Source organism: Labeo rohita, chromosome 1 (assembly GCF_022985175.1).
Source record: "Labeo rohita strain BAU-BD-2019 chromosome 1, IGBB_LRoh.1.0, whole genome shotgun sequence".
NCBI classification, from domain to species: Eukaryota; Metazoa; Chordata; class Actinopteri; order Cypriniformes; family Cyprinidae; genus Labeo; species Labeo rohita.
Window position 1 is genome coordinate 11566374 of NC_066869.1, and position 13363 is coordinate 11579736.

A 13363-nucleotide genomic window follows, 5' to 3' on the forward strand; every position below is an offset into this window, starting at 1 on the left:
GAAAGAAGAAAGCTGTTGTGTTTACAACTGTGATGACTAGCGCTTATTAGGATCAACTAAACGTTGGATTTTTAAAAGTATGTGAAAAATGTAAAGTTTGCGGCATATAATCTTTAAAATATGTCCCAGAGTTTTGTTATTGTGGCGACATCTCCATGCCCCTAAACATGACGCGGCACAAAATGAAATGTGATTGGTTGCTGTACTTGTCAGTCATATGGCCTCTTGGGCGGGCCTTAGTCATTCAAAGCGGCCAAAGTTCCCAGACCTTCTGCTGTCAGTCTGAAGGTCTGGCTCTGCGAGACTACAACAGTGATGACATTCAATAAGTTTTCATATCAAAGACTTTCATTTATGTACCTATACAGAAAGTGACCTTTAAAAGTAAACTTTCCATGAGATCAATTCACTGATTTTTAGGAACGTATAGTGTGACGGAGGATGTGCACTACGGCCCTAAACACATCTGTGCGCTAAAGAACTCAACAGTGATAATCAGCTGCAGTTTTACATACCCTGCTGAATGTCAGATCGAGAAAGTGTTCTGGACCAAAACAACAGTTAGAAATGATGAAAATGAGTTTTCAGATCTGTCTGATGATCCTGAATACAGTCAGAGGCTTCAGTATCTGGGAGATAAAAAGCAGAACTGCACCATCAGACTGAATCATGTGACACAGAAAGATTCACACATGTACTATTTCAGATTCATAACTGATAAACCTGATATAAAATGGCTTGGTGGTCCAGTGAGTCTTACTGTCACAGGTGACTTTCATGAGGTTTCACTCTTCTTCTGTGCATTATGTTGAATAATAATGAGGTAATGACAGCAGGACTAGATATAATGTGTGTGTTGTGTTCAGATCTTCAGGTGGAGTCTCCTGAGAGAGTGACAGAGGGAGATTCAGTCCGTCTGACATGTAAAAGCAGCTGCACTCTGACTGACAGAGCAACATTCATCTGGTACAGAAACTCACAGCCATTAACTGAGAGAAGAGACAGAAACAATGAACTCCTGCTGCAGTCAGTCAGAAGAGAGGATGCAGGCAGATATAGCTGTGCTCTACATGGACACACTTACATCTCCCCTGCTGTTTATCTCAATGTCATGTGTGAGTACAGATTCATTAGTCCTTTAAAAGAAAAAAAAAATGTCATTTGAGGATTTAATTTGTATCCTTTTACAGATGTCTCAGTGTCCATCAGTCCATCTGGTAAAATACTGGAGGGAGATTCAGTTACTCTGAGCAGTGATTCAAACCCACCTGCTCTGAACTTCAGCTGGTTTAAGGAGAATCAAACCTCAGCTGTTGGATCTGGACAGAGTTTCAGTGCACTACAGAGTGGACGCTTCTACTGTGAGGCTCACAATCAACATGGATCTCAGAGATCAGATGCTGTTACTGTTACTGTTAAAGGTAGAGCAGCTCATTTACTTCCTTGACTCTTTCTAAAGTGAAGCAATTGAATGTGTTCAGGTGTTTTACTCTTCTGTGTCTGTTGTAGGACGTCTGGTGATATTGTACATATCCATTGGAGTGGTTTGTGGAGCTGCAGTTTTCATCATGATGTTGCTCATTTGGTAAGTGTGTGTGTGGTACTATGTAGTGTGTATATGAATGAGAAGGTTGTAAATTCAGTGAGACTTCATGATGGTGTCTTTCCACACTGACAGCTACTCCCTCAGGTAATGAATATAGAAGACTAAAGCTCACATCATTACTGAAGTTACTAACATAACCTTTGGTTCTTGGCTCTCGGAAGAGCATTGCATTTACCACAGTATTGAGAAACTTAATTTTCTCCGAATTCTGAAGCCTGATTTGTTAATATTTTTGTAGCTGCATGAACAAATGGCATTTCAGGGCTTTTTGCCCATATGTGACCCTGGACCACAAAACCAGTCATAAGTAGCACGGGTATACTTGTAGCAATAGCCAACAATACATTGTATGGGTCAAAATGATCAATTTTTCTTTTATGCCAAAAATCATTAGGATATTACGTAAAGATCATCATCTGTCAGTCACCTGAAGAAGAACGTTTTTTTTTTTTTGTTTTGTTTTGTTTTGTTTTTATAGTAATAAGTCATTTAGTTTAGTTAGACAACAGACAATACAATTAAAACTGAGCGCGGCTGCTCAATGCAGTGTTCCGAACGACAGTCGCATCACAGATCAGATTTTAAAACAAAACAAAAACAAACAATTGCTAGACTTTGAGTTGCTGTTAAGTGAAAGTAAAATCTGAACTATACTTAGAGAACATATTGATGTATTGTTTTCCCTTTGTTTTTTGTTTTTTTGTTTGTTTGTTTGTTTGTTATTTTGGTTGTTTTCCTTAGTTGGTCTTAAAGGTCTTAAAACAGTCTTAAATTTACCCTCAAAAAACCTGCAGAAACCCTGATATGACTGGTTTTGTTGTCCAGGGTCACATATAAATGAGCGCTGAGTGCCATTCCATTAGATTCTTTTGATTGATAAGTGGCAAAATCAACATTTATCAGCTTGTAGCATGGCTGGGTACGCAATGCTCATTCCTGTTGTCTCAGGGAATCGAGGTTACAATAGTAACTGGAACGTTTGGTAACACTTTACAATACGTGTGCACAAATATTATGGATATAGAATTGGTAGGCATGTACCTCAATGAGTTGGAGCCATGCATTTCAACTTCCACTTGTCTGCTTTAATTAATCATTAGCTAATGATTTGCAAAGATATCATTATGTTATGACTTTATTTGTTTAGGCACTTGACTAACTAATTCTAAATCCATAACCAGAATGACATATTACTTAACAATTAGTTAATAGTTCTGTATCTCTGCATTAGTTAAGCATGAATTAATGCATAGTTGTGCACCCGTATTGTAAATTGTTACCGAACTTTCTCTTTCGATATGGTTTACCACGCTATGGGGAACAATATCCAATAACAACAGTAGGGCACAATTAACCTAGAATTAGTGAGGCCCAGGCTATGAGCCTGCAGTTCTCATACAAAAATAGTCCTAACTACCAACAGGGAAGAAGGCTAGGCCACTAGGGCTGAAGTGGCTCTGCAGGGCTAAGAATGATAGACGGCCGTGGCTTACCATCCCAGGGCTATGGGTGGGCAAAGATGCACATAGTTTGAGTGCTCATCCTGAGTGCTCATCATGCCAAGATACTTCTTTTTCTTATTTTTCTAAATCAGCAAGGAGACGTAGCACTTAAGGAGAAAAACTCTAATGGAATGGCATTCAGCCAGTCAGCCCTGCTCATTTTAGTGGGCTGAAATGCCATTAGTTTATGCAGATACATGAACATTAACAAATCAGCTGAGTTTCCCCTTCGCATGGCAAACGCAATGTGATTGAAATGTATTAAAAGGGAACCGTATAGATGCATCACATTCAAAAAACACTCCACTCTTTAGAAAAATGTCATTGTTTCAAAATCATAAATTAAGCGTATGGCATTAGTTCTGGCAGGTCACGTGAGTCAAGCTCGCATCAGCTGACTCTCAGCTGATCACATCTACCTATAAGAATGCAACACCTATCACGGCATTCCTATATAAGCCCTATTCAGTAATATTCGGCAGCTTTTTCACTTGATCAGGAGCAAAACACCCTCCTCCATCCCCACATTTTGTCACAGTCAGGACTTGGATTCTGATATTCCTCATTGAATCAGACTCCTTTTATCTGAATAATGTCTTATACTTAAATATCATTAAGTACATTAATGATATCTGCTTTGTTCTGTTCTGGGGGTTATTATTGCTGCTCTCCCTACTAATTCATGACAGGCTGCATGGATGGGCAGGGAGTTTTTGCCCAGGACAGAACCATACCGGCAAACCAAACTGTATGCTAAGTGTCTATCATTTTGACAATAGTGGTCCTGACAGAACTACGTATTAAACATCAAACAGTTCTGACTGGCTCTAATTGTATCAGTCATTGTCTTTAAAGGAGATGCACATGGAGTAAAAACAGAAATCGTGCCGAGAAGTCTCAGGTGAGAAAAAATTATTTGGTTATCAATAGTTTACTCATCACGTAAATAAACTGACCACTCAAGAATTGAAAGTCTGAATGTAGTTGTGACTCTATCTATTGAATTATTTATAGACTTGCAATGTTAAGATGACTGAAGATTCTGTGTATGAGAATGTAATGGCAAGTATTGTAGCTGAGGATTTCAAAAGACTAAACTCTCTGATAATAAGTATATGGACATTTAAATAACATAGTGCTGAATATACCATCTCTTCATTCATGAAGGCTGATCAACATGGCTCCAAAACCTGTGAACCCGAACTGAACTCTTCTGTGTATGAAAACATTTCGGTAAGTAAGAACACCTGCTACATAGAGCCAAAACACAATCCATTATCCTTTCTGCATGACTAATGTTCTTGATGGTTTTATTTAAATATTTCATTTTTAATGTTTCCACTTTCATTTTCTTTTGTTCTTTCTTTCTTTCTTTTTCTAATTTAGCCTAAAAAGAAGAAGAGGATGTAGTTTTGTGGACATACAGCAACATTTTACAGCTTTTACAAATCTATTTGTGGGCAGAGACCTGAATGATTGACAGGAGTGTCATGACATCATATGGCTGAAGTACACTCTTAAAAATAAAGGTGCTTCACGATTTTTGTCTAAATGATTCCATAAAGAACCTTTAACATCTGAAGAACCTTTCTGTTTCACAAAAGGTTCTTTGTGGCGAAAGAAGGTTCTTCAGATTATAAAAAGGTAAGAAAGAGATGGTTCTTTAAAGAACCTTTGACTGAATTGTTCTTTGTGGAACCAAAAATGGTTCTTCTATGGCATCGCTGTGAAGAACCTTTAAAGCACCTTTATTTTTAAGAGTGTAATTTGTTGATCATATGGGTTAAAATAGAAGTAGAAGTGAATTGACTAATGAACTAATGCAAAAGTGTGTAATCACTTAAGTGTGTTTTTGTTTGCACTTTATATCAAGCCTAATTAATTTATATTTTTATTGTTTTTAACCTTATGTATCAGTATATTGCTCATGTTTTGCGTTAAAGGCAGGCTGTAGCTGCTCAATTGTACACGTTTCTGTCATTCATTAATACTACACACTATTAAACTTGTAATGTTGCTGTTGTTCTGCACATTTCAGTAAACAAGTCTTTAGTATACAGTCTAATAACTTAAGTTTCAACTTGTGGTTAGTTCATATTTCTTCTTCAACAATGAAAACAGTTCCAACAGATGCCACTTCACGAGTGAATAACCGATTCACAGACTGGATCAATGTAATCGGCTGCTGCAGCTCCGCTCCGTGTTTTCAATTTCCCACTCCAAGCGATACTGCGGCAAGTGAAAAGGCTTTTTAAAAACGCTTTCCTCGCAATTTTGAGTTGTCTTTATTAACCTGTAGCAATCCAGCCAATGCACATTTGCAGACCAATGACTTTACCAACTGCTGATTGGCTGTTTTATTTAGAAGGCGGGATTTATAAGTGAACTGTCTTGGGTATTATACAGTCTTTAATGTAATACTGTGGTGGTCAGTGGTGGATTTTGTAGTTGTCACTGGTTATTGTATAAATCTCATTGACATCACCGTGGTGAGTTTACAATAGGCTCGTTTGAGAATAGCAAAATCTGCGCAGAACCGATCACCGGTGATCACCGTGAGATGCATGCCGGTAAGAAATGTGTCCGAGTTACGTCCGCCTTGCTCTGATGTAATGGTGATGTGTGCCAAAAAACTCTCGCGTCGGCGAGGCGGCTGTGTCAGATTGAGCAGTTCACCTGTAGCTTTCCACCGACTGCGATGACCAAAAGCATGATGGGAAACGACTGACTGATGAAACAGCTTAATGCTCATTGGTTCAGACAACCATGATGTTGTCATTTTTTTTTTAAAATGTTTTATTTTTTAATCTAATATCATGTGGTTATGTCTTTAAATTATGCATGAATTTTCCCAAACACTATGTGCGATCTCTGCATGAGATGTGATTGTTGTCATATTTCTATAAAAATCTAAAATACATGTTTGCATTGAAGTAAAAATGGATGATAAATACGCCTTTCATATGGAATTAAATAGCAAGCACTTTGAGTGTCTTGTTCATCATATTTATTTTCATATAAAAATAACAGAGCTGAAATTGTATCATGTTTATCAGCAACAGCACGTGAGTGTGATAACGTGATATCCGCCTTTGATCTCGTAGGTATCTGTTCTACTTCGAGAGGTCGGAACTGTCCGTCTTGACTGCACTTATTTCACTCCTCCCCTCACTGCAGCCGCCTACTCTTGCCTTTGGGCGAGGCACATCTCAATCGAGCCTAATATAACTGCGATACAGTAGCATACGTTTCTGACTGATTTCCTCTTCCTCCCTGGTGTGACATCACTTGGTGTTTCTCCACCTCTCATGAAGGTCACATGATTTTGTGATTTTTTTTTTTTTTTCACACCTAGCTCACTACAGAGAAAACTGTATTCATGGCCATATTTAGAGATGTGTGATGCATACGAGAACAAGGCCACTGACAGAATAAAAAAACGTATGCGTAGTCCTATGATAAAAACTTCAGATGAATCAATTCTGCTTCATTAGCATGTTTTAAGTTCTTTGTTTGTTTCATTGATTTATTTTGGAAATCTGGGAATGAATTTAGGTTTAGTAAATGCACAGGATATTGCAGGTACTCCCAATGCAGTACCTTCCAGTGTTTCACAATCTTGGTTTCAGCAGTTCTCAAACCAGGATGGCTGGTCTGCAAATGCAGATTATAGTTATTCAAGCCATTTTTTTCTTTGTCTCTCAGACACGTTTCTTGACAATGCCAGCTGTAAGCAATTGATCACATTTAGATATTCCCGTTTGAAAATACAACAGGAGCATTTCATTTCACTTGTCATTAGTGTTGGTGAAATGGGTAAGTGCATGATTTTATAACCATTTTGTCAAATATCTTATGTATTGGAAATTGGTTGGTGATAGTTGTTATAGGGCCGTATCTTAGTAACTATAAGGTTTAAAGTCAAAAGTCTGATAACAAAAATATTTGTTTTTCTTTAGCAGTGGTTTTGTATGTTGATCACTAATACCTTTCATTGTTTTCTGTGTCAATTAAGAAGTAGAACTAGAGCGGCGTTCTCTTTTTGGGTTGTTCTTTGCTTAGATGGTAGTCTTCATACGTATAGCAACATGACACAGTGCACAGGTATTTAAAGTAAAACTTAATTTGTCATGCATCAATGCGAGAAGCCCACTTCCAGAACATATTTAAATTGTATTTTTTTTTTTTTTTAATTAAAATAACCAAACCCTTCTTCCTCGGCTGGGATCGTTTACAACCGCATTTGGGATCGTTCGAAGCCGCATTTAAACTGCGTTTTGGAAGTTCAAAATCGGGGGAACCATATCAGTCCATTATAGGGAGAAAAATCCTGAAATGTTTAACTCAAAAAACATAATTTCTTGACGGCTGAAGAAAAAATACATGAACATTGGATGACAGGAGTACATTATCTGTAAATTTTTGTTCTAGATGTGGATTTAGGCGGAAGTGGTCTATAGGCGGTAAACTACTTTGTTTTTTTTTTTTTTTTTTTTTTTTTTTTTTTTTTTAAATACAACAAAATACAATTAAAGAATGTCAGAATATACAATTAAAGGACACACAATTAAAGAATCATGAATGCTGAAACAATCCACTGTATGTTTGTTGTAGGTGTTGCTATGGAGATGTCAGTCAGAATGGCTCCTCCTCTTCCTTTGGTCTTTCTAATCATGATTCACGGTGAGTCTGCTTTAGCAACACTTTTTTTTAAGATTCTATATTGTGCTTTATTAAACATCTATTCAGTTCAGTTCCTTTATTGTCACTGAACAGAGTACAACAACATATAGCAAAAATAACACATAACAAAAACAACAATACAAATACCTATAACTAGGGCTGTCACTAGTGGGTAGAATGGTGATGATTTCTAGGGAGGCCAGCTGTTTGGAGGATGCCATTAATTTCAACCAAGGGGAAGTCAGTATTTGACAGTGTGTGGTTTCTTGTTCTGGGAGAAAAATGATGATACAATGGCAGTGATATGTTTGTCTATGATACAATGGACCTGATGCATTTACCCGAAGGCAGCAGGTTAGATCGATGTTGTCCACGGTCTTGTCCAGGGTTTTTCAAAATGTTTACTGCATTTCTAAGGGAAAAAAGCTGAATAAGTCCTCCAGGGAAGGCAGTGGGAAGTCAGTGTTCTCATGAGCTGTACCGATGACCCTTTGTGACATTGTGACAATTCTAAGTCAGCAAGTTTGGTGACCAATCTGTCTATAAGTCTATAAACAGCACACTCAAATAGCTCCCTTGATGTTAAACGTGTTACCCCTGCCATGTGATGATGGCATCCCCTGCAGCTGAACTGGGAGGGATCAAAGGTGAGTTGGAGACAACCTTTAGCATACTGTAGAACCAGCCTCTAAAAACTCTGCATGATGGCCAGTGTAAGTGTGATTTGATGATCACTGAGGCTACTGGTGAAGGTATTTTTAGGCAGTGGAATGATTATGGCAGGCTTCTGGCAAGTTGGAAGTTGGTTTTAGACATAGATTGGTTGAAGGTTTTAGTAAAAACCTCAGAAGGCTGGTCTGCACATAATTTCAACACCCTTCCTGTCACACCATCAGGGCCGTTGTCTTTTTTGGTTTCACAGCTCTGAGCATACGCCTCGCAACATGCTCCTACACCATGAGGGTGGAGGCTAGTTGAGGTGTCTTGATTGTCTTTGGTGCTTTCATCTCAAATGCTAGCAAAAGAAACAATTTAGTTGCTCCTCTAGAGAGCCATCACCATTAACAGTCATTCAGTTGCTAGTCTTATAATTGGCGACATGCTGGATGCCTTGCCACACCAGCCGTGCGTCATTGTTGTTGTGAAGTGGTCTTCAAATTCTTCTCTTGTAGGCCCCTTTTGCCTCCCTGCTGCCTTTCTTCATGGCTCTGTTCACAGACCTGGGCCCGTTGCACCAGCTGGACGTACGCACGGTTGTAAGACTAGCCTGGACGTAAAATGCGCTTCAAGTCGTGCATAGTTTTTTCCCCCGTTGCACCATCTCGGCGTAGTGCTACGTCTGAGACGCCTAGTCAAAGGTAGGCGTAAAGTGAAAAGTCATGATTTGCTCAGACATGATTCATTTTTAATTACTAATTGCAGAAGCCAACTGTAACGTTTATGGTCTTTTCGGGTAGGATAATGTGGCCTATAAACAATTATTATAGGGAGGGGTCAAACAACACATGCAAGCAACACACAAACTTTGCGCAAGAATTATAAAAGTGAAAGCAAAAAAGAAACTACGGCTAACACTGTATTATCTACTTTACCATGCTGATAACGGTATATAACTGTCTTAAGGTATTCCCTTAATATTTCTATTCGACATCTTGCTGGGACATTATAAATGCTTGGAAATACTTAACGTCTTTAATTCGTCTCATCATTTGCAGCGTTCCTGCCATCCAATAATCGCAGTAAGTTTTGTTCTTACTTTTTAATCAGAAATAAAGTATCAGCTTTCAAATTCTATCACAAACTCTACAATTTATAAATGTGGTTTTTCAGCCACAGAAAGATGTCAAAAGGCTAAAATGCACAATTGTCATGTAAATTCACATTTACCTCAGGAAAGAGATTCACTGTACATAAACTCGATAGCAAGAAAAAATGTCATGGGAATGTGCAGGGAGACCTCAGACACAAAAACGCGGACATTAGGAAACATTTCGTTAATGAAATTATACACAGTGGCTTCACTTGTTATGATGTCTTGAGCAATTCAGTTTTATATTAGTAGTTGTAGCCATTGCAGCCATTGCGCTTGGTCGTAGTTTTAGCTGGTGCAACAGGTGTCAATATTTATAGTGTAAATAATATGTTGATTTGCATGTAATAACTTAAAGTATCATTTTTGTAACTTTCTATGAGAGACACTTTTGATATTTCCTGTGTATATATTTCAATATTATTTATTATGTTTTCTGATGGATATTTCTGTTCCGCTTTTTAACTGCTACGCACTTGTTGTTACGTGATATGGAGATGGTGCAGACAGGAAACAAGGGAGAAACAGTTTTCTTACTGCCTTATCGTCTTTTGTAATTTATGGATAAAGCTTGTGTTTAAACGTTTAAGGAAACACGAGTTACAGGTTTTACAAGTATAATATCATAGGATACAAGAACTAACTGGATTTTGACATTTTGTTTTTGATTAAACTTGCATCTATATTAATGCTGGTTCTGATGGAAATGTGTCAGAATACACAGTGCATCACAGTTCGTTGCATATGGGGCTGCATAGCCAGAGATCAGTCAGGGTGCTCATGCTGACCCCTGTCTACTGCCAAAAGCGCCAACAGTGGGCATGTGAGCATCAGAACTGGAGCACGGAGCAATGGAAGAAGGTGGACTGGTCGGATGAATCATGTTTTCTTTTACATCATGTGGATGGCCGGGTGCGTGTGCATAACTTACCAGGGGAACACATGGCACTGGGATGCACGAAGGGAAGAAAGCAAGCCCGGTGGAATGTTACTTTGATACCAACTACCTAAGCATTGTTGCAGACCATGTGCACCCTTTCATGGAAATGGTATTCCCTGGTAGCTGTGCCCTCTTTCAGCAGGATAATGTGCCCAGAGGCTAAGAGGGCCCCACAACAATGTGTTTTGGGGAGCCTGAGTCAGATCACCTAAGGGCAGCAACATTAGCAGGCAACCTAAAGCTATGTTGGATATTGGGTTTGGCTGTGAGTATAACAACAGTATGTTCACATGGTAGATAACCCGGTCTACCTTTGACTGTCAGGTACTCCAATTCGTAAGAACAATCTCTACTTATATATTTTGTATTTATACACAAGATTGGTAAAGTCTCCTTGGTATATTGTGTAAGTGCAAAAATATACTCAAGGTCTGCTTAAGCTGTAGTTCTATAATCAGAAGATCAAAAACTAAAGTTAATGTTGGTGAAAAACAACAACGTACATAAAGAGCAATAACAAAGTAAATAAATAACTATTGTTCAGTATGAATTCTGTGTTTCAGGGGTTTCTAGTGCTGATTGGGGTGTGACTTACAGTCATTCACACATCTGTGCACTAATGAATTCATCAGTGATAATGAGCTGCACTTATACATACCCTACTGGATATCAAATCAGGAATGTGTTCTGGACCAATACAAAAGATAAAAAAGAGAAACATGAGGAGTTTCCAGATCTGTCTGAGGATCCTGAATACAATCCGAGGCTTCAGTATCTGGGAGATAAACAGCAGAACTGCACCATTAGACTGAGTCACGTGAGACAGAAGGATTCACACATGTACTATTTCAGATTCACCACTGATAAACCTGATAAGAAGTGGATTGGTAAATCCGGAGTAAGTCTTAATATCACAGGTAACTTTCATGAGGTCTTGTTCTGTGCATTAAGCTGACTGCAGCACTAGATATAAAGTGTGTGTTGTGTTCAGATCTTCAGGTGGAGTCTCCTGAGAGAGTGACAGAAGGAGATTCAGTCCGTCTGACATGTAAAAGCAGCTGCACTCTGACTGACAGAGCAACATTCATCTGGTACAGAAACTCACAGCCATTAACTGAGAGAAGAGACAGAAACAATGAACTCCTGCTGCAGTCAGTCAGAAGAGAGGATGCAGGCAGATATAGCTGTGCTCTACATGGACACACTTACATCTCTCCTGCTGTTTATCTCAATGTCATGTGTGAGTACAGATTCATTAGTTCTTCAAAAGAACAAAGAAAAAAAGAGATTTTGTTTGAATGAGTTGATTTAAGGATTTATTTTGTATCCTTTTACAGATGTCTCAGTGTCCATAAATGAATCTGCTGAAATAGTGGAAGGTGATTCAGTGACTCTGATCTGTGATTCAAACCCACCTGCTCTGAACTACAGCTGGTTTAAGGAGGATGAATCCTCAGCTGTTGGATCTGGACAGAGTTTCAGTGCACTACAGAGTGGACGCTTCTACTGTGAGGCTCACAATCAACATGGATCTCTGAGATCAGATGCTGTTACTGTCACTGTTAAAGGTAGAGCAGCTCATTTACTCTAGTGTGTTCAGGTGTTTTTAGGGTGACCACCTGGAAATAGGGCTGTTGGGGACATAGATGTGATTTTGCGGGACAATGCGGGACACGTCTGAGACTGATACATTTTCTACTGTTATGCTATGTAAATGCTGGTTACATCCGTTGTCACATGCGCTGATCTGTTTTTCTGAGCGCGTATATGCGAGCTAGAGCGTGTCTTTTTTTATGAGAGGAAAGAGAATCCACCATAATGTGCTCTAGACATTGTCCTTAAAATAACGCCATAGAAACTGCCTCAAACAAACTATTAAAAAGAATAGAACTGTTGAAAAAAGAGTAAATACAAAGCTTTCTTAAAAAGGAAAAAGAGCGCATGGATGTTTTCTTAATATGATCGTTAAAAATCAACAGACTGGTGAAAATGCAGGACATTTTCTCAATATGTGAGGTGCAGGACAAGGGGTGAAAATGCTGTGCGGTACAACGCAAAGCGGGAGAGGTGGTCACCCCCTAGGTGTTGTACTCATTTGTCTCTGTTGTAGGACATCTGGTGATTTTGTACATATCTGCTGGAGTGATTTGTGGAGCTGTGCTTATCATCACAATGCTGATTTGGTAAGTTGACCACATGTCTAAACAAACATTAAATAAGTTGTAACTGGTTGTAATTGTGTCAAATCATTGTCTTTAAAGGGGAAGCAGGTGGCTGACAAACAGAAATAATGCTCTGGTGAGAATATTAATTTGATTATTAGTAATTTACTGTTCAGGTAAACAAACTGGTCAGTCAAAGATTTAAAGTCTGAATTTGTGACTTTATCTGCTGAGTTGAATGCAGACATTCATTCTCTCTCTATTCTTTTTTTTTTTTTTTTTTTTTCCCAATTGCAAAGATGAATCATTCCAGACCTAATCATTACAAACATAAAGCTTGTGGTGTTGAATTGAATGAAACTGTGTATGAAAATAATATGGTAGGTGTTTTAGTTGTCAGTGTGTCAGTGTGAAAATACCATATGTCTTAAATAGCACAGTTCTGATTGTTTTTTTTTTTATTTATTATTCATAAAGGCTGCTCGACACAGCTCTAATGTTTGTAAACCTGAACTGAACTCTTCTGTGTACGAAAATATTCCAGTAAGTAAGAACACCTAATAGATAGTAGTAATAATAATAATAATAATAATAATAATAATAATAACTATTAGCATTTCCTCATGACTAAAGCTCTTTATTTTTTTATTTTATGTATTT

The 13363-nt window shown here is 38.3% G+C and overlaps 1 pseudogene; it reads left to right on the forward strand.

Moving 5' to 3' along the window:
• Window positions 1-7683: 7683 nt before the first annotated feature.
• LOC127163752 (B-cell receptor CD22-like) lies at window positions 7684-12884 on the forward strand (annotated as a pseudogene).
• Window positions 12885-13363: the final 479 nt, after the last annotated feature.